We start from the raw sequence: 20,422 nt of genomic DNA, 5'->3' as shown, positions 1-20,422 counted from the left end.
TTTTCCAATGATATTTTTGACGAAAATAAGCCCAAACAGATCGTCTTTTAATAGTTTATCTCCCTTGAACCATATTTAATGTACAGTTTGGGACACTATGATCATCAGATTACTGGGAACAAACCATTTATTGTCAAAATGTCACAATGGAATGACATTTATCATTGAAAAGTCGAAAAATCGACTATTTCGAGAAACATGCAAAAAGCCTTTGGCTATAACAGAAAAAGAATTAAAACAATAAAAGCACAGCTTGAGTTTTAAAAAAACAAAACAAAAAACGTTTATTTTTCTATATTACATATAAATAAATTTGCAAGCATCCCATCATGACGTCATAATAAAAATACGTTATACTTATTCACTTCTATGATACTAACTATGGTTACTTATTGTCTTTTCATCATTCTAGACAGAATATTTTAGTTGTCAAGATGTGTTGCAGATATTCTCTGATGTTTTTGCTGAGTTTCGCGTTCCTTAGCCAACCTATTTCACCAAAAGTATGGAAACATAATTTGTAAGTATTTCTTGTCAAGATTCACAGTCTCTCAAACCTAAGTTTTTCAGTTTTATTCTGAAGCATAGATATCTAGATATGTAGATTTTGTGGAATTCAAATTCAAATTAATTTAAAGAGACAATAACACTCTTGCTGGCTAAGTACTAGATGTGTTAGTGTCCTACCTGTTGTGTAAATTATCCATTAAATCCTATTTTACTTGTCCAGAGGGTTCAAAAATATTTTTAAATCCAAGTCACATTTGAAAAGCTTTACGCCAGGCTTTTCAAATCATTTAGTTGAGTTTTTCCAATTTTTTTAAATTAGGTGTGTTAAGATGAAATTTATATCATCAATTAATTGGAATATTGTAAAATAGTACAATTTGTTGACCAGAATAAAGATAGGGACATATTATTCAATTACAACAAGAGTGGTATTGAGCCTTTAATCATTATCCTTTATTCCAGGGGTCACCAAACTTTTTTCATAGTGGGCCAGATATAACTGAAAGAATAACGAGCTTGGGTCCGCTAAATATTTTGTTCAAAACGATACACTGAGTACAGAATACACTGAATGTACATAAAAATAAGGATAGTCATTCTGTGACACTACAGTCAAATAGGAACTAACTTTGACTTCACGGGGTGTTGTATGGCTGAATGGTTAGCACGTGCGCTCTTTATCATAAAGCCTGTCATTGAGTCAACTGGCGTGGTTTCGAATCCCGGTTGTACGTGACAAGGAGTAGGGTCGCCTGTCCAACCTCGTGGGTTTTCTCCGGGTCCTCCGGTTTCCTCCCACTGCTAAAGACCCCTACGCGCAAGCGAATTACTGAAATAAAATTAAAAACCATAATTATGTTAGTCCCGAAATGACCTAGTTTGTGTCGAGTGGACGTTAAACCCCATTTCTCTCTCTCTCTGTCTCTTTGACTTCACGTTGTGTATAATTTATTTCCAAGGATCAATTGACTTTGAAACACTTTGTTGGTTAACTATGTTTTATATATCTTTATAACATCCATAATGCAAAGGTTACTTACATACAGGAAACTACACACACAGCTAAAACATTAAATATAAACTAAATATAAGTTCTCTATCACTTAGCGCGTGTTCTGTGGTGAGAGTTATTCCGGTCGTACGGCTAGGAACGTCGGATGATGTCTGAAGGGAAATTTAACCTCGCTCTTTCTTATATAGAAAGTATAGATGTGTCAGCTATTAGGTCGGGATAATTACTGACTCAGCCAGTCAGTATACGATATGCGTTATGTAAGAAATGTTAGACGCTAAAGCATGTTGTTTTTTGTTTTTTTCAGCATGCAACGGCGGGCCGGACACACTGACGTCGCGGGCCGCATGCGGCCCGCGGGCGGTAGTTTGGTGAGCCCTGCTTTATTCATATCAAATTGCCATATTTTACGGACACAGAATAAACCTATGTTGATTTTATTTGTTTCTAGTTTTATTTTATCATTATTTTTTATTCCAGTGATGGAATAATGAATTATATATCTACCGTATGTATTAATCCAAAAGTTCGTCTTGGTGGACAAATTTTGGCATTAGGTAAGTTTTCGTTTTAACAATTTTGGGAAATCAATCTTTTCGAAATACTATTTTTACAAGTCGTATGGTATGTTATCTATGAAAATTAATATTTAGATCGATAGAGATAATAATTTGTATTTTTTGTTTTATTTCAGATCTTGGGATAACGGAGATTCAGTGTTTACTGGGTTTTCTTATCCTGGATATAGGTATAATACTTTATTATTTATATATTTCAATCGTTCCAAAGGTTTCCATAAGAGATTTCTTCAAACAATTTTTAGTACAGGATAAATATAACTCAACGTTTCATCATTCTAGTTCTATAAACTTATTGGAATTACTAAGGGGATAAGCGGAATATTGAAGTATGGTAATTGGAGAGAAATGACGTTTATATCCTAAAAATTTTGTCAGTATGGTGAAGAATCGACAAGTAATTCCCTTGACATAACCGGTCCCCACACTGCATAAGATATTATTATTGTCTTTCAGTTATAACTGTGTTAGCTGTCCGTACACTAAAAAGAAAGTTTCATGATCTCAAGCCAATAAGATCTTTGAGCACTGTACAAAGTGAAAACTGGGATGAAGAATTATTTGAGAACTGGGATGATGATCTCATGCATATTCCTGAAAACTGGGATGATGATCTGGTTACAATTCCTGAAAACTGGGATGGAGAATTAATAATGATCTAAATGGGGGGATTTACTTTCATTGATAAAAAGGGTGTACGATTTTAAATCAGTTTGATTTTGATCTCCATTCGGTGTAAATCTTTTAAATAAAAACTTTTGGTTTTAATATTTGGACGATTTTATGTGTAGGATAAAGCACGAGAGTGAGGTTATGCTGGGGAAAGAAAGACTGAAGAAAATAACCCGAGAAAAAGAAAAACCGAGGCCGGCAGGCCGAGGTTTTTCTGTCGAGAGGTTTTTTCTGAAGTCTTTCTTCCCCAGCATAACCGAAGTCGAGGACTTTATCTTGCTTATAAACCGTCTATGTTTACATGTACGCAAGACGAGAATATCCCGGAATTCCCGTAAGAAAAACCTTATATATATATTTTCTTATATGAAAAGAAAACCTACCCTGGAAGAATAACCCGGTACAGGTTTGAAGAAAAACTTTCAGAAGAATAACCCGTATATATCCAAAGCCGCCCCCGAATTTCAGACCGCAAGTTATTCCGGGCATAGAATATACCCCAAAGATCAAAGAGATATACCGTTACAGGGTTATAAAAACTCATAATAATTTCTCGTAAAAGAAAGGCCCCGTCGTCTGTAACACCCCACCCCCGCCCCAACTGTCATATGGACATATTTATCGGGTACAAATCAGATTTTATGTCATTCCATTTAATACGGTCTTATCGTGTGAAATTTTAAAGATGTCAGTAGAACGATTTCAATGCAAGTTCTTGTCGTGTAAAATTTTGAAGACGTCAGTAGCAAGATTTCAATGGAACTGAATTTATAACAGTTATTGCGCTAATAAAATATTAAGTACATACCCTGGGTACGTCATCTTTACTGCCATATACAAATCCTATCTGTGTGGTTATGTTACCATGATAAAAACTGTCCTTTTCTTCATTTAATTCACAATATCCACTGCCATCGTAATAATTATATGAACGACAGTTGGTATATACTAGACAATAATAAGAACATTTCATCAATCCGATATTCTCAAAAGTGTTGAAAACCATACCCTCAAGCCTTGTATCGAAATCTAATTTTGACATTAAGAAATCTGTTTGTGAGCAACTATGCAAACACCATGCTCGATTAAAAATGTTTAATATAAACATCACAAATATACAGATCATGATAACTGATCTCACAGTTCTCTGTAACTGAACCAATTGAGGTATTTGAACTTGATAGTCACCAAAGTCAAAGACAGCCTTTAAGAAAAGTCCATGAAGTTTAATTGTCCGTAATATTATAAAATAATCGGCTTTTTATTGCACTGAACGAAAACCGATACGACCCTTTTATGTTTGTGGGAACCAGAAATACGCATAATACAGGAAATGTTAAAAGCAGGAACCTTAGCTAAGTGGACAGTAAAATAAACTGTTGCTTTCAGTAGATCCCGGACAATATTGACGTGGGTCATTCTTTGAAAAGCACTATCACAGGGAACATAAAGTGTGTTGTTGATTATTATTATATTAATAAGGTCTGACATTGCGTGACCGCCGAGACTACGGACAATCACAGAAATTGCTAGTGAACAATACTAAAGTAGGAAAGCATGTATAAATCAATTAATATGTGAAGTGCCATTGGATTACAAGTAAAACAAGTGAAAAACCTAACTACATGTATTGTCAAGTGGCAATAAAGCGTAAAACTCTCTTAAGGCTTCTGGATCTATCTGTATTATGTGAAGACATGCAAGAGAATTTTGTGAAGCGAAAATAAACCTGTATGTAAGTCAATAACTTGTGGTATAAATATTTGATGTACTAAATGACCGATTCATCTGGGCATGACCGTGCTCCACCACTCAACATTATTGGTGACAAGTAACCCATGAATATAACCTGTCGATAACATGGTCATCGATCAACAACACTACAACACTATATACGGAGAGGACTATTATTATACAAATATTTAGTCTATGATCCGTTTTTGTTGGGTTTTTTTTTTTTTTTTTTGATTAAATAAATAAAGATTCGCCACAGTGATGAACTCTACTTCTTTACCTCCCCTTCATATGACGTAGATTGGTCCTACCATCCCAAATTTAACAAATAACGTTCTAATTCAACTGAAAACTTTCAAGAAGTCAATCTACCCGATAAGCTATTTTAAAAGAGCTAAATTGCAAATACTTGGAACCTAGAAATTGACGTAAATGTGTAATAATGTAATACGAATGTATATAAACGGATTTTCATTCAATCGTTTCCGTTTTTACTCTAGTTTCAAATCAGTTATTTTCGGCGAAATACGCCAAAAGACTCAATCGAATGGCAATCTCTAGCGTCTGGTTATTCCAGATTACACAGATAGTATTTATTGCGCATACCCTCCAGATAAGGATATGGCGTAACTGTTTGACATGACTTGTGGAATATGTCTAGCCTCGTTCTTCGAAGCGCATTCTGGTACACGATTCGTGTACCAATGGTAAAATGTTTATTTTGTCGTAAATATTGGATATCAGAAGCCCATCTTTTCCCGGTAAGATCACAACATCAATGTTGATTTAAATTGACAAATAAATTGGATGAGATTGAGTTAGAGACTTAGCTACTTTAAATAAGCAAAACTCACCCAAATCCATATTTAAAGATATTGTAAAGCCCGCATTAGTAAAAAAAAAAAGTGATTTAAAAGAAGTCTTAATTTTACAGTGAAATCCAAATAAACCCGTAACTAACCATTTATGTGAGATCCAACAACTCCTTAACCATGTGTAGGCTACAAATGTATCAATATCATCATCTATAGGAATCAGAATCGGTGCCACTCAAGCAACACGCAAATCTGGGTGATATTTCTACCAACCTGGTATTCACCGGACCCGGTAGTGGCCTGTCAAAAACGTTTGGGGGTCCATGAAGTCAAAGGGTTCCGCGAGGAAAGGGGGTTCGCGAAAAACAAATACCCAGGTAAAATTCATTATGCAATTGTTGGTATTCGGTGAATGATTTCAGTAGTCGATATCAGAATGAGTCACATTAATAGGAACCTTGGATGGTTTTGATTTAACAAATTTTTGATGAGAATGGTTATTTAGATAGTTAAGGTTTGTCCAAGTTTTATGTAATACGGAAAAAGTGACTGAGTATATTGTGATACGCGGTGGTCTTCAGAGATTTGTAAAATGTCCCAAGGGGAGGAAACGGTTTGAAACCATTGAATTAGAAGAATCCAATAGACAGACGACGTAATGGATGATGATAATGACCTCAGCCCCTTAGGTCGTTAAACTCGGCTCCTTAGGTCGTTAAACTTAAAAAGTTGTCTTCCAGTTCAGTGAGCGTTGGCCCTTCTGTCCATTGTTTAATTTATATACATGTAAAAGATAAACGTAGCCATTGGATCGAAACTAATTGTGTTTAATGGTCATGTAGGAAGTTTTTGATTAAAAGCAATTAACACAGCAAATAGCGGTATGTCAACAGGTACCAAATTGAACTGACATGAATATAGTTTGCCAGGCTACTCCCTCGTGTACATTTTCCTAACATGTCAAGGAAAACAAAACAAAAAGGAAAAATAAATACATACCAATACTTGTAATATTATTTTCTTGAAGAGATGTTAACAAACTTTTGCCCGACGTGACTTAAACACACATTGGTGTTTCAGTGCCAGTAACAATATAATATAAATAATTTCTGTAACTAATGTGAATTATGAGACATTATTAAAGTGCCCAGTCCATATTCCCACCTGTCCAGCATTTTCATTTAGAGAATATGAATAAGCTTTACCCGTATGGCACTGGAACTAATACCTACAAAATTGTGTTGAAATCTATCAGGCCACTGTTGATTAGATTTAGAAGAAGAAAATGTCTAAATTTGTTGCGTTGTAAAATATATATGGGATGGAACTGTTTCACATGAACAAATTAGAATAAGTACCACCCTGGCAACATTTTGTCGAGCGAATAAATAGAAAATGACATTTGAACAATACACGTGTCTTCAAATACCTACAGCAACACAAACACATCTCAGAGTTAACCATATAGGTGGAAACTATTCAACCTGTACCAGTACAGGAAGACTAATATGTTTAGTTGCTACAATAAGTCAGAATCAAAAAAGATTTAAAACAATATATTATATTTAGTAATAACATGATAAAACAGTAGAAACCATAACTAAGAATACATTCAGATCAACAACTGTTAAATCTTTGCATGATTTTAATAGATCCGCTAGTATTGATGGAGCAGCATTACACTAGTCATCCCAATTACCAACATCCAACCAAATATCTTTGGACAACTGAACATCTTTAAATGGTTTCTTCCAAAAGTCTTCGTCAATGTCCGGAGTGGAAATCAGTTCGCTGTCGTGTATCAATAACACACTGACACATTTTGACAAATTTCTTTTAATTTCCTTTTGTATCTCCATCTGTTGATCCTGTTGGTGATGGGTACTATTTGTTTCTGGTGGACATATTGGTTCTACTGGAATCTTAGATTTGCAATGTGTCTCTGTTGTAGAGTCTTTATTGGCATCAGTAACGATGACTAATTGATTGGTTGTGGTAGTGGAAGGTTGTTGCGACAGTGGATTTATTTGAGATATGTTTCCCAACAATGAAGTGGCATGGGGGACAGGAAATATAAAGGATCTATTCTGAGTTTCTGGTCTGTCGTCTGTTGGTGTGGAAATGTTATACGACAATTCGTTAGCTCTAAAATTATAAAATTAATATATTCAGTATAATCTTAGAACGAATTATTTTGCTTTTACCAAAATATATGTCTTAATTGACGAATTGTACATTGGCAATTTGGAAATGATATCGTTGTACATACCTTTCTGTGAAAGCATTATCAATTGAATGGCCAGTTTCTTTGGATTGAGATGTCTTTGTTGAACTATATGCGATATTGATCAAAGGTTGTCCTTTATAGAAAATCTGGGGAATAAAATGAAATGAAATGAAATGGGGTTTAAATGTTCTGCTCCTAAACTGGGCTAATGAAGACGGGCATACGCCATATAGTGTGCTATGAGGGAAATTTTGCCCGGGCAGCGGCGCTACGGCCTACTCTTATATCGAATTCCAACTGCCAAGGGATCTTTTACGTGCACACCAATATGTACACGGGCCCTCGGTTTTCCGTCCCATCCGAACGACTAGACAGCTGCCCTTGCCAGGGCCTCCGTCCTGCATCACTGACAAGGGGAACCCACGCCTGAAAATCTGGATGAACTTTCTCGGCCAATGCAGGGATCGAACACCCGACCTCCTGGGGAATAAAACATGGATTATCATTTCAATACTACCATAAAGAAACATGGTTGTGAGTTTGTATGTATTTTTTCTAAGGCCTTAATACGCCTTAAAACACCAAAGTTACCCGTGCTGGTTCTAAAATCAACGTCAACAAATCACGAAAAACAAGTCTTAAAACAAATCCACTATGAACACTGTCCAAGATAATTTAAACTGCAAAGACACCTATGAGAAATTTTAAAATTCTGAAATTTAACAATGAACCAACTCAACCGGTTTAGAAGAAATATATGTAGGGAACTCAGATACAGCGTTCACGTGGTTTTATAAATTTGAATCTAACCGAGAGGGACGTCAAATGAAAACTGCCTGCAAATTCTAACGTGATCTGTGAATCAGTCAAGAACTTTGACTTATAGAGTGCTCACAAAAGATTGTGGACGGATCACGGACGCACAAACGATGTGTGTGCGTTACGAAAATACTTCCACATTAAATATGGGCATATTAAAATATCTACTATTTTGGTACACTATAATATACATTTTCTTTTTTTACTTGCCCGTTTGTAAGCTTTTATCTTTTTATTCTGCATGGTGCCAGTTACATTCGACAACCACATGGTAGGTGTTCGGAAGATTTCGCCAAGATGATTTTTGATCTTTCCAGATTCTAAGAGTGATGCAACAAACGATTTTCCCTTCAAAATTGAGATAAGATATTGAGATATTATTCACTTAGATTTTCGTTTAGGAAGTGTAGCACCATGGGCCTCCTGTCAGACGTGGAGAGCGGACCATACAAACCGGTCGACACATCCTACGTACGACCCATGCATCTTTTCTTACTACATATCTTACTAGCCTTGTGATCGTCTAGAATTTGCCTCTAGCTGTCTTTGCTTCCCCTTCACGTTGTGTATTTTCTTCTTACTATTTTCTTAAGACGTTTGTCTTCGCAGTAGTTATAACAATGCAACTGTTCGTTTTTACATTTTATACATCAAGCTGGATACATACAAGCATAGTATAGATTACAATACTAAAGTCATTCTCAAACCCTAGCCAGCCAGACTCGATATGAGCGAGTCTGCTGATAGAAATGGTGACATCTTTTCCCAACCAGAATTTGTCTGTTGTTTAACGAATTCTCACAAGTATGATAGTTTTGTAGCTGTGGGTTTTGGACGTTCAATTATCTAATTGGTCAGATATCATGTAAATAAGTATAGAGATTGGTCAAACAAGCCAAATGATGCAGACCTTCTTTCCTGTTATTCTCACACAATTACATAAACAATTAATTTGCGTTTTAAATAAACTCATACCATAGCTAATATACTGACAATAGAGAATAATTTGTAAAGATAAAAATGTTGTTTAAACCATCTTATTCCTCTATTCCTTGTGTATAAATTTAAAACAATGTCGCAACGACGATATTGCTACAGAAGTCCACGTCTAGTTTTGTCTTCCTTTTAAAGCCCCTGATTAAAACTTGCGTTCGGTATTTTAAATGTACAAAATTGTGCTATGCCGTTTTAGATGTAAAAAAATACACTGCATTTTCTGAGTTGACTAATGACTAATACTTTAGAGTTACTTATCAAGAGACAGAATCAAAAGAACAAAAAATGAATTCAGTTTATAAACAAAATACCTTATTTTTAACAGTAAGGTTGTTCTTCCCGGGTTTCAATAGTTCATCTCTGGTTAACGTTAAAAGGGATGGAAGCTTTGGAGAAGTAGGAACAATTTCACCTTTACTAAGCTGAAATAGCCGAAGGATGAATATTAGAAATCAAAGTTTATAAAGATGGGTTCCCGCGTACAAACTGGGTGATTTAATGGTATATATGGACCAAAAACATATTCAAACTAATTAATTTGTCATAATTATGCTTCAAATCCTTCTCAAACATTGTAATTGCGAAGGAATGCCCTGCGATTAAAATTCGATCAAACCAGATCATGTTTATGTCACGTCTTGGGAGTCAGAGGAGAATTCATAGCATACACAAGACGATGTTGCCTTTAATCGCTTACTATTTATTACAAATATCGAATCCTAATTAAATTCTCGGATTATCCACTACCCGCGTCTTTTTTATCTCAGAAAGTATTGTACGTATAACAAATTCATAAAGTTTATCAACTTGTACATCAAGCGCTCAATGTTCGCTTGTGACCTTTGACATCACGCGTGCAGAAGTTCTGAATCGTCGGGCTGTTGATTAGGGGAACCCTTACATTTTTGTCCTGTATACGCTCCATGTGTGTTTTTCGGGAAATCCAGTATTTTTCTAGTAAGATTGGATATCTCTACTTTCCATATATACCAAAATTGCCATACTTTTATTGGAAACAACCACCCGATAAATACTTTTCTGGGAACCCATCTTTAAATAGCCACAAGTTAACAGTTCACCGTTTGAATAGTTTGGGGCAAAATGTTTCTTAATGTTTGGACATTAAATTTATTGTAATACATGAACAAAAGAAGCCCACCACAAAGTGTTCCGTTCAATTCATCAAGTGGTGTCCAGCCACTTGTAACATCACCAAGGAACCCCAAATATTGGTTTATTTTTTAGAGTAATTTTGTTGAAATAAACTTACCTTTCTTGATCTGGCTTGGCTTATCTTGATTGCTTTGTCCTTCATTTTCTGTAGAAACCTCTTCGATGACGTAGAAAATCCACTAGCAAAAGACCTAACTGATTGGGAAGGCGAATGTGATTTCATTTTCTGGAGAGAATTAGTGTTCTTCAGTGGCCGGTTGGGTAGGTGCTCCAGTGTTCTATGTTCTTGGGGATAGGATTTAGCCTGCGTTTTGGCTATTTCAGATCCCGGGCTAAAGTCGCTACACAACTGTTCAAAACAGCTTCTATCATCAGCTTCAGATGGACTTGGAGTCACCTTGCGTTGGCTGGAGTTGTGAAAGGGGTGTTGGGACAGAATTGAATTTATATCGCCAGTTTTAAGAATCTTTTGAACCATTTCCTGATTATTTCGGCTCTTCAATATATAATTAGATTTTGGCTCCAAGCAAACTTTCTTTATAAGGTGTTCGTTGCTTTCGGTAATTTTTCTTTTGCTACTGTTTGGCTCGTCTATTAGCGTTGTTAACGACTTTGTGTCATCTAACATTCCACCATCAGTAAATTTATCGAATTCATCATTGAACGATTCCCGTGGTGCTTTGGATGACTCCTGCAGGATGTTTCTACCCCGATAATCGTTCACTGGTTTATCGGGAGTCTCCATTGCAACACAAGGAACTCGGTGTAATACATTATTCTCAGATGCTTCATTGGATCTTTTAATCATTTCTTTCTTATTTTCACCGTGCCTTAATGCTATTTTCTCAGTTTCGCTGTGTTTGATTCTTTCATCATTTGGCCTCGCATCAGTTTCTTTCATTACTGTTTCATTTGGACTTTCTGTAGCTGCTTTCATATTTACTTTTTTCGTTTCATTTAGTCTCTGAACAGTATGTGTGTCACCTTTAGTGTGTTTTTCAACAGTTTCTTTCTTAGTCTCATTAATGTTCTTGCTCCCAGAATCGTTATATATTTTTACATTTTTATTGAAATTTTCAAACGCATCTTTTTTAATAGAGGGTTCCTGTTCTTCAGTTTTGTCTAAACAATTTAAGATTAATTCTAAGATTTCATCGTCATGTTTTTGTCCGAGTTGTTTGTCCGTTGTGGTTGAACGCGCGACAGTCCTTTCTTGCACACTGTGAGCAGGCAGATTATCATTATGTACTTGAGAAACTGAAACGCCGACAGGAGCACCTGGTAGGGTTGTCGAATTCTTGCTAATAGATTGGGAACTGCTGGTGGGTTGAGTCAGTTTAGGTTTAACTAACAGTAAATCATGTTTTGGTCTAATCTCAGAAATAGCAGAGACACGTGTTTCTGAATTTATATTGCCTCTGCTGTCAGGTTGAACCATGGTCAGTTTAGGTTTAATATAAATTAAATCGTGTTTTGGTCTAATCTCAGAAATAGCAGTGATACGTGTCTCGGGATTTATATTAGTTCTTCCAGGTGGTATAAATTTGACAGGTTTAGAATATTTCGTTCGTTTAGTGTCATTAGAGCTGGTCAATATAGAGGAGTGAGTTATACTTCCTCTTGGTTTTTGTGTCGCTTGAGCTACAGGTATTAACATATATGTGGCAGTTTCTGAACCGGCGGTTTTAGTAGCTTTTAAAACCATAGATTTATTATTGGCCATTGATATATGTTGACTTGCAGATACCAGATTTGCGACTTTCTTGGTATTTGCATTATTGTAAACCTTCGTTACAAACTGGCCTGTCTTATCATCGAGCACTGCAGTTTCCATTTCGGTTGAAGCTGGCTCCTTTAATCTATTCCCAGTTAAATCAATAGGGTCGTCGACAGAGGCTCCCATTCCCAGCCCAACATCGGTCTTTGGTTTTACTGGAAACTTCTGAAAATTCTCGGCCGATCCTAAAATTCCATCCCCTTTTTTATTATTATCCGAAGTGTTAGCTCGGGGTATTTTCAAATCAGAGATTTTTCTAGAATATGCCAGTTGACTTGTCGGGATTGTTAAACCTTGGCATGCGTTCTTTGAAAGACCCTTATATACGTCTTGAGAATTTCTAGCAGACGTCAAAGATTTAATCTTGGACTGTATTTCACGGTGAACATTATAGAGACTTTTAAGTTTTAGCTGTCTTTCTGACAATAGGGTAATCTTTTTCCGTAAAAGAACTTTGACATCTTTTGATATGGTCCAGTTTTTGGTCTGTGATGACAAAAAATGTCCTTCTGTTTTTGTCAGGGAAAGGAAGTTCATCAGTCTGGGTTGCAGTTCCTTTATCTTTCTTTCTGTAGAAAAAAATGAATGACTTCAAAAGCTTTTTATTCAATCAGAGCAATACTATATTTCACCCATTAAACCCTATTTCATTTCATTTATTTCAAAACGATTTAATGCAAATAACAAGATTTACTCACTCAGAACATCAGTGCCTATCTCCTGACTGTTTAGTAAACTGTCCAGTGATCTGTATTCATTTCTTAATAGGTCAAAAGTAGCCATGTCCTGCTGATGACGCTGAAAGCAAAGACATTCCTTTTATATAAAAATTGAATTAAGTTTATCCTCGGCTGCTTTAACGTACTAATTCCACCAACAATAAAATGAAATTATAACAAAATCAACCGACTTCACATTCATTTCTTTGGCCAACATTCCACCCTCCATAAATAAGGTACTTACCTTAGTTTCTGCCAGTTCTTCATTAAATATATGCATTGGTTCTTGTACAAAATCGCTTGTTATGGGATCAGAAAATCTAGCTGGTTCCTTTGTAACTCTTTTAGATCTTCGGGGCTCGCTATGCGATGCACGTCTCTCTTGATTTGTCACACATGGTTGGCTAATATGGAGTAAGTCTCTTTTCGGTGGAGTTTTCAGTTCTGATATTTGCACTTCTGGTTTAGTTGGTGTTATTTGCGATTTGGTAATTCTCGTAATGTATACTACGTTCGTGTCTTTGTTGCGTTCAGATACGTGTGAAGACTTGGTCATATTGTTTATAATATGGTCCATTGGCGAATCAACGTTATTTTCATCAGCTGGATCTACACAAGTTTGCTTTGATTTAGTTGCAAGTGTGCATCTTGAAGGCAGATCTTGCTTTGCCGGACTGTTTAGCACCGTATTGGAAGAGATCCTTGTTTCCATTGATTTTGTCACTGATATTTGATAACTTGCGGTACTTATTACATAGGGAGTATGTTCTGGTGTTAATGCTGGTGTTGATGATTTTGTTTGTGGGGGCTGAACTTCCAACTCGCTGTCCAGCTGACATTTTATGAGTGCTTCATGTACGTTAGTATTTCTAGAAAGTGTTTCTTCTTTTGGCAATGGATCACTCAATACATCTTTTTCTTGCCCATTCATCAGGTTGTCAATCGGGTCTTTTGTCTGTGGTATTTCGTTTTCGGGTTCTTTAACACCTTCCATGTTTATCTGAATAGGACCATATTCAAATTTGCTAGTTTTTATTATATGGTCGGATTTCTTAAATCCCAAGAAGGAACTTTTGGCCGATACACTATGTTTTTCATCTTGTTTATTTTCTGCAAAAACTGTACATGAATTGCCGAGGTCTAACGACTCTGTTATACTTTTTAAGTCTAAATCTATATCTTCAAGGCTTACGGGTAGTTCGGGTTCACGTGAATCTTTCAATGAAATAACGTTATTGAGCTGTAGAGGTGATTTAGGATGCAGCTCATCAGCAGATACTGTTCTGTCTTGTGGCTGTTCGTGGAATGAAATAATATCATCAAATATGTTTTGACTTGGAGGGGATGAATCAAACAGAACATCTTCAAGAACAGCCTTTACTGAATATTTATGGGCTTTCTCAGGGTATGTTGCTGCACTTTCCTTTTCTTGATTAGAGAGTAACTGGTATTGAATTTTAAACTCTCTTATATTATTTTGAGAGAGAAGGTCTGTACTAAATTCCTCTGCCTCTTTTTTATTATTTTCCCGTGTTTTATCTGAAACTTCTTTCTTTAAGGTACTTGGTGTTTGGTTTGTCTGTTCGGCTTCATTAACGATTAAATCTGGATTTACAGTAGATACACTGGACTGGGAAAGATTAAAGTTTACACCATCCATAACACGCTGAGATGAGATTTCCGCGATGTTTACTTTATCGGGGATATAATTGAGAAAGTTCTTACTAAATTGTGCAGAATTATTGGCGTCATTTGGAGAAATGTTTTCAGTGTATTCAAAAGATTTTCTACTGGGTAAGAAGTTAATGTCCTTGCTGTTTATGGTTTCAGAACTCAACTCATAATTAGTTTGCTCGGGTTCCACTAGTTTTTTCATCAAAGTTTTCTGTTCATCCATGCACGGATTCTCTTCCTTTAGGTAAAAAGCTTCATTTTGTTTAACATCATCCTTAATATGAAAATGTGTGTCGACTATCGGTATATCTACAGTACATTTACCATTCTCGGAGTTACTGTATTTTTGAATTGGGTTTTTTAATAGAATATCATTTGAAGAATGACTATTTTCATGCGTATGATTACTAGTTACGGTTACCATTTGAGAAGATTGTGTCATTGCTTTACACTCATATTTTTCAGGAAAGTTTAAATCTGGATTCATAGTTGGCTGAGAAGGATACGTAATTTCAATTTTACCAGTTGGTTTTATATAATGCTCTTTTTCACCCTCGATGTCTATAAAACTGCATTCAGAGCTCCGATCACTTTGGGAATGGTTATTTTTTACTTTTTGATTTGGGAAATCAATCGGAATACCTTCCATTTTTATTGGTATGATAGCATTTAACGATTGCCCAGAGACTTCTGTGCTACATCTCGGGTCAGTTGATATCTTTAGCTGACTGTTTTCATTCGATTCTCTGGCCTCGGGAGAAGAACGGGTTCGAGAATAATCTTCGAGAACGCCTGTTGTTATATCTGGATTCACTGTTGATACACTTGATGGCGATAAATTCACGAGTTCAGCCTCCTCCTTGGTTTCTGTTAATCCACCTTTGTATGTTTCTACAACATCAAGAGTGGTACCATTCATAGATGTGGCCTCGATCTTGATTTCTGTTGAGCCGTCTCCATATGCGCCTAATACACCGAAAGTGTTACAATTCGTTGATTTAATCACACCTTTGATTGGTTGTGTTGGTGGGTCTTCTTCTGGTACGACCACATTAAGACTTTTGCACTTAATAGATTCAGTCATATCTTTGGTTAGAGTTGGACCGTCTTCAACTACCTCCATGGTTTTCGATGAACATAATCTATCTGATACTGAAACCCCAATACCGTTGCCATTAGTATTAGTTGTATTTTCAATTGGACAACAGTAATCAGTTGTTTTCTGAATCTCCACCGTACTAGTAACTGTAGGTCGTTTGAGTTCTTGTTTCTTTGTATAACTGAAGTGTTCAACGACCATTCTTGAATTATTACAACCATCAACCTTATTTAAAGTCAATTCAGAGTCGATGCTATTTCCACCCTCCGACACACAATTTGTAAAGTGTTTGCCAGTGATAACTTCTTCATTCGTTCTTAACAACTGTCCGTTATTTAATCTGTGGCAATCATTTCCGAGCGGGATTACAGAATTTTCCAAATGAGTCACTATATGAGGAGGGGAGTATATTTCAGAATCAAATCCTGTAAAAGGACTGACTTCCGGACTAAATCGCTTGTATGGGATATTATCTTGGCAAGGAATGCATGGTGACTTACAGCTTTGTATTACTTTCTGATCAAGGATGTTATTTGATTCTGTTGTAAAAGGTGTATCATGCCAGTCATTATTTCCCATACATTGGAACATCTGTTCATTCGGTTGTTTTTCAATAGTGTCCAAGCTTGGATATGAAGCCTCGACTGATTTGATTTTTGCATTATCAGATAGATTAATTATTTGAAAGAGCTCGGTTTGATTCGTTTTAAGTTGTATGGTCTGTAAAACAGAGATGGATTCTGTATCCGAGTTGTCATTTTCATCATGTTCAGTGTTCTGAAATACCATAGAACAAATATCAATAAAGTTGGCTATGAATGAATGTCTAATGGGAAAAACTGTCACAAGGAAAGCTTTTCATGGATTATAGACCTAGATCAATACGAACATGGCTCCGGATATCAATATTTCAAATGCTTTACATGTGGTTCTTTGGATCTGCTCATGCGATTTATTTTTGTTAACCAAAAAGTTATTTTTATGAACCAAAACTTGTGTATACCAAAGTCTCGTCTAATCACCGATATATACATGTCGGTTCACTTGTTTACAGAATACCAACCTACCTGTTGCGGTAAAAATCCCTGGATAATTGGTCGATCTTGATCTGGTATCGAGGGAGAGAGGCCTATGAAATATTAAACATATTATTACAATAGGATAACCGCAAATGTTTGGTTTAGATCAAGAGATTCGAAAACATGCATATGATAAATGCATGAGCACTAAAGCTTAATAGAAATGAAATAAAATCGAGTTTAACGTCCTACTGTTCTTCTCTGAACTGGGCTAATGAAGACGGGCATATGCCATACAATGAGCTATGATTGAAATTTTGCCCGAATAGCGGCACTACGGCCTACTCTTATATCGAATTCCAACTGTCAAAGGATCTTTTACGTGCACGCCAATGTGTACACGGGAAGTCGGTTTTTCGTCCCTTCCGAATGATTAGGCAGCTGTCCTTGTCAGGGACTCCGTCCTGCATCGTTGACAAGGAAAAACAACACCGGAAAATCTGGATGAACTTTCTCGGCCAATGCAGGGGTTGAACACCCGACCTCCAGGCTAGCGAGCCAGCGTCTTACCCACTTAGCCAACGAGCCGACTAGACATCCCACGTCAAATTTTGATTTGCGGTAAGTCTCACTTGAACTAATAAAATGAAAACCTCAGTTTAAGTGAAGATATACAACCGTATCGTGTAAAACTGAAAAGTTGGTTAATAAACTTACATTCGTCTGGACATAATTCTTTCTTTTCCGGAGATACCTTATTCTGTATTTTAAGTCTGAAATATAACACAATCAGTTACGGTACTAGTATCTGGGTAATTCCACGACAAACTTTACATTTGGGTGAAAAATTACAAAATGGTGTTTTATTATGAGAAATAATCTATAATTTGAAGACAGCAGCATTTTGGGCGGAAATTCTTCCAAATGTCAGGCCATCACTAACTGGCAACCCGACTGTTGTCTGCTAGCTTATTGTGTACTAGCTTGACTGAGGGAGCGGTTGTTATGTCTTGTTCAAATGGTTAGGCGGTTTGGGAAACATATTTACCAAATATTTACATGTTTTGTTTCTCTCTTATTCACATGTATGGTTGATCATAAAAAGAAAACATTTGCCTAAATTCTTAGAATAACTTGGGGTTTCACAGATGTACGTCAGCTACTTTTCACAGTATGTGCGTCTGTTACCAAAATCTGAGGGCCAAGGCCACTAAACAGGAACTGACTTAATGGCGGGAAAAACATTCTTTGGCCGGAAAAAAGCCTAAATCAATGTTTTGTTTGTCTGTGTGATTTTATCTTTTGATCTAATGTTGACCTTCAAATTGCATTTTAATCTTTGAAACATGGAGACCACGGTGCAAAGAATCAGAAGACAAGAAGTTGATTTTTTTTCCCCTACAGGACAGGCCCATCCCTTTTGCTTGTGAATAGACCTGTCCAGCAATCACATGTGTTTGGATACTATAAACTATTGAGGGGGGGGGGGGGTCGAGTGGTCTAACGCGCGCACTTTAGATTTTAAAGTCTGTCTTTGAGTCTGGTTTCGACCCCACGCTTGTGCGTGAGAAGGACTGTGGTCGTTACCCAATCTGTGGGTCCCGAAATGTCATGATCTAGTGGATGTTAACTCACTCCCCTCCATCCCCCCTCTCTCTTGCTTCCTCAATAGACAAATCAATGTAAATTTGACCGAACAAAATAAAATTGAAGTTTTTAAACACTAGGACAAAGAAACCTCCATTAACCCCTGGAGAAAAGCAAAAACTGTATCGCGAACGTTTTTCTGAACAGATCGAACAAATAGATAGAGAAAGAAAGGAATACGTCTAATTTGCAGTATGGCACTATTATGTTGAGAGAATACAAACTGAAAGAAAATCGGGAATACAGAAAATCTTTTACATGTTATTTTTTACATTAATGCTTTACAATAATTCATTTCCTAATGTAGATGAATTATTGTAAAGCATTAATATTTTTAAGAAAGTTTATACAACAAATTGTTTAGAATTGGTGGCTTTGTATTATATTTATTTGTTACATAATAAATTATTTTCACTGTGAAAATATTGCAAACTTTGATCCCTACAAATGTAATCTCAATTCCAGTGTGTGGTTATGGAGATAGTAGATTTCTAGTTGATGTATATAAGGATTTCTAGAATATATTTTAACATTAAACAGTTAATTAATAAGAAAACATATGTCCGTTACCACAATAATTTCTAATTTACTGGATTACAAGACACCAAATGTGTTCTTTCTAACAGGGAAGAAATTTTTTTAGTTCCACAGGACAATTCACAGAGATTTTCAATTATGTCCATGTATGCAAATCATGGTGTTCATCTATATACGTCCGTTGCCTTTATTGGTACTATCAGGGGCCAATATTTATTTCCGGTGTTTATGAACAAATAAAATCATGTGTCAATGGATACTTAAAACACCTTCAATGCTATATCAAACCCAAATATGGTTAAATAATATTGGAACTAATTGGAAGTAATAAAAATATGAAGAGTTTAAAATAACGTCCGACCTCTTACCCTGGAATTGCCTATTTACAAACCCTAAAGTAATATAAAGTAAGTTTTCACCAGAATATTACCTGTGGATTTCAGTGAATACAACATGTTCTGTGGATCCAACTGTTGTATCACTAACATGAGACATTATGTCGCTGTCATCAACATCTGTTTCAGCTTCCTCCATTATCTGTGTTAAACTAATGAGATATAAAACAAAAACTACGTCAAACTGGTAGGCTACGAAGTTTAATAAAGGCGTCTTGAGCAGTTTCTCAGATGTGATTCGGCACAACTACTGTAATATATAATGTGTGTACAAAATTTTGATGTAATGGAAGGGGTGGAACTGGAAGCAGAGAAGGGCATATACTCGTTCGGCGTAGGATAATTAGATATATATTATGTTATTGGATATGCTTATACCCTAAAAAATATAACAAATAAAATTTCAACCTGTGTAGGCCTACTTATCCAATTAGCGTAGGCCTACATTTACTCTTCCTAGCTCTGAGCTGTGCGTACAGTCAGAGAGAGAGAGAGAAAGAAATGGGGTTTAACGTCCACTCGACACAAACTAGGTCATTTCGGGACTAACATGATTTAATTTTATTTCAATAATTCGCTTGTGCGTAGGGATCTTAAGCAGTGGGAGGAAAGCGGAGGACCCGGAGAAAACTCACGAGGTTGGACAGGCGACCCTACTCCTTGTCACGTACAACCGGGGAATCGAAACCACGCCAGTTGACTAAATACTAAATGACAGACTTTATGGTTTAGCGCGCACGTGCTAACCATTCAGCCATCCAACCCCCCCGCGTACAGTCAGTTGGTCTGGGCCAATTGATTGGCGGATTGCGTATTCTTACCAGGCCCATAACTAAGCGGGGGGGGGGGGGGCATAGATATACATTGTCCGTCAATTTTACAGCACCTCTGAGAACACTCCCCCCCTCCCCACCGATTTTTACAACACATCTCATTAGGCCTAGGCCTACCCACTTTTTGTAGTTTGATGTTTGTGGGGATAGGCCTATTCAAATAGGCTACTGCCACGTTGAAATCCA

The 20,422-nt window shown here is 36.4% G+C and overlaps 1 long non-coding RNA gene across 1 annotated transcript; it reads left to right on the top strand.

Moving 5' to 3' along the window:
* Positions 1 to 447: 447 nt before the first annotated feature.
* On the top strand, positions 448 to 2,829 carry LOC126818078 (uncharacterized). The gene is made up of 4 exons (XR_007679154.2): positions 448 to 520; positions 2,003 to 2,079; positions 2,217 to 2,270; positions 2,557 to 2,829. It is a non-coding gene; the product is annotated as an uncharacterized LOC126818078 (long non-coding RNA).
* The last annotated feature ends 17,593 nt before the right edge of the window (positions 2,830 to 20,422 follow it).

The sequence above is a fragment of the Patella vulgata genome, chromosome 4 (assembly GCF_932274485.2).
Source record: "Patella vulgata chromosome 4, xgPatVulg1.2, whole genome shotgun sequence".
Lineage (NCBI taxonomy): Eukaryota > Metazoa > Mollusca > Gastropoda > Patellidae > Patella > Patella vulgata.
The sequence above is the reverse complement of the archived record's forward strand: the minus strand, read 5'-3'. Positions and strand labels throughout refer to the sequence as shown.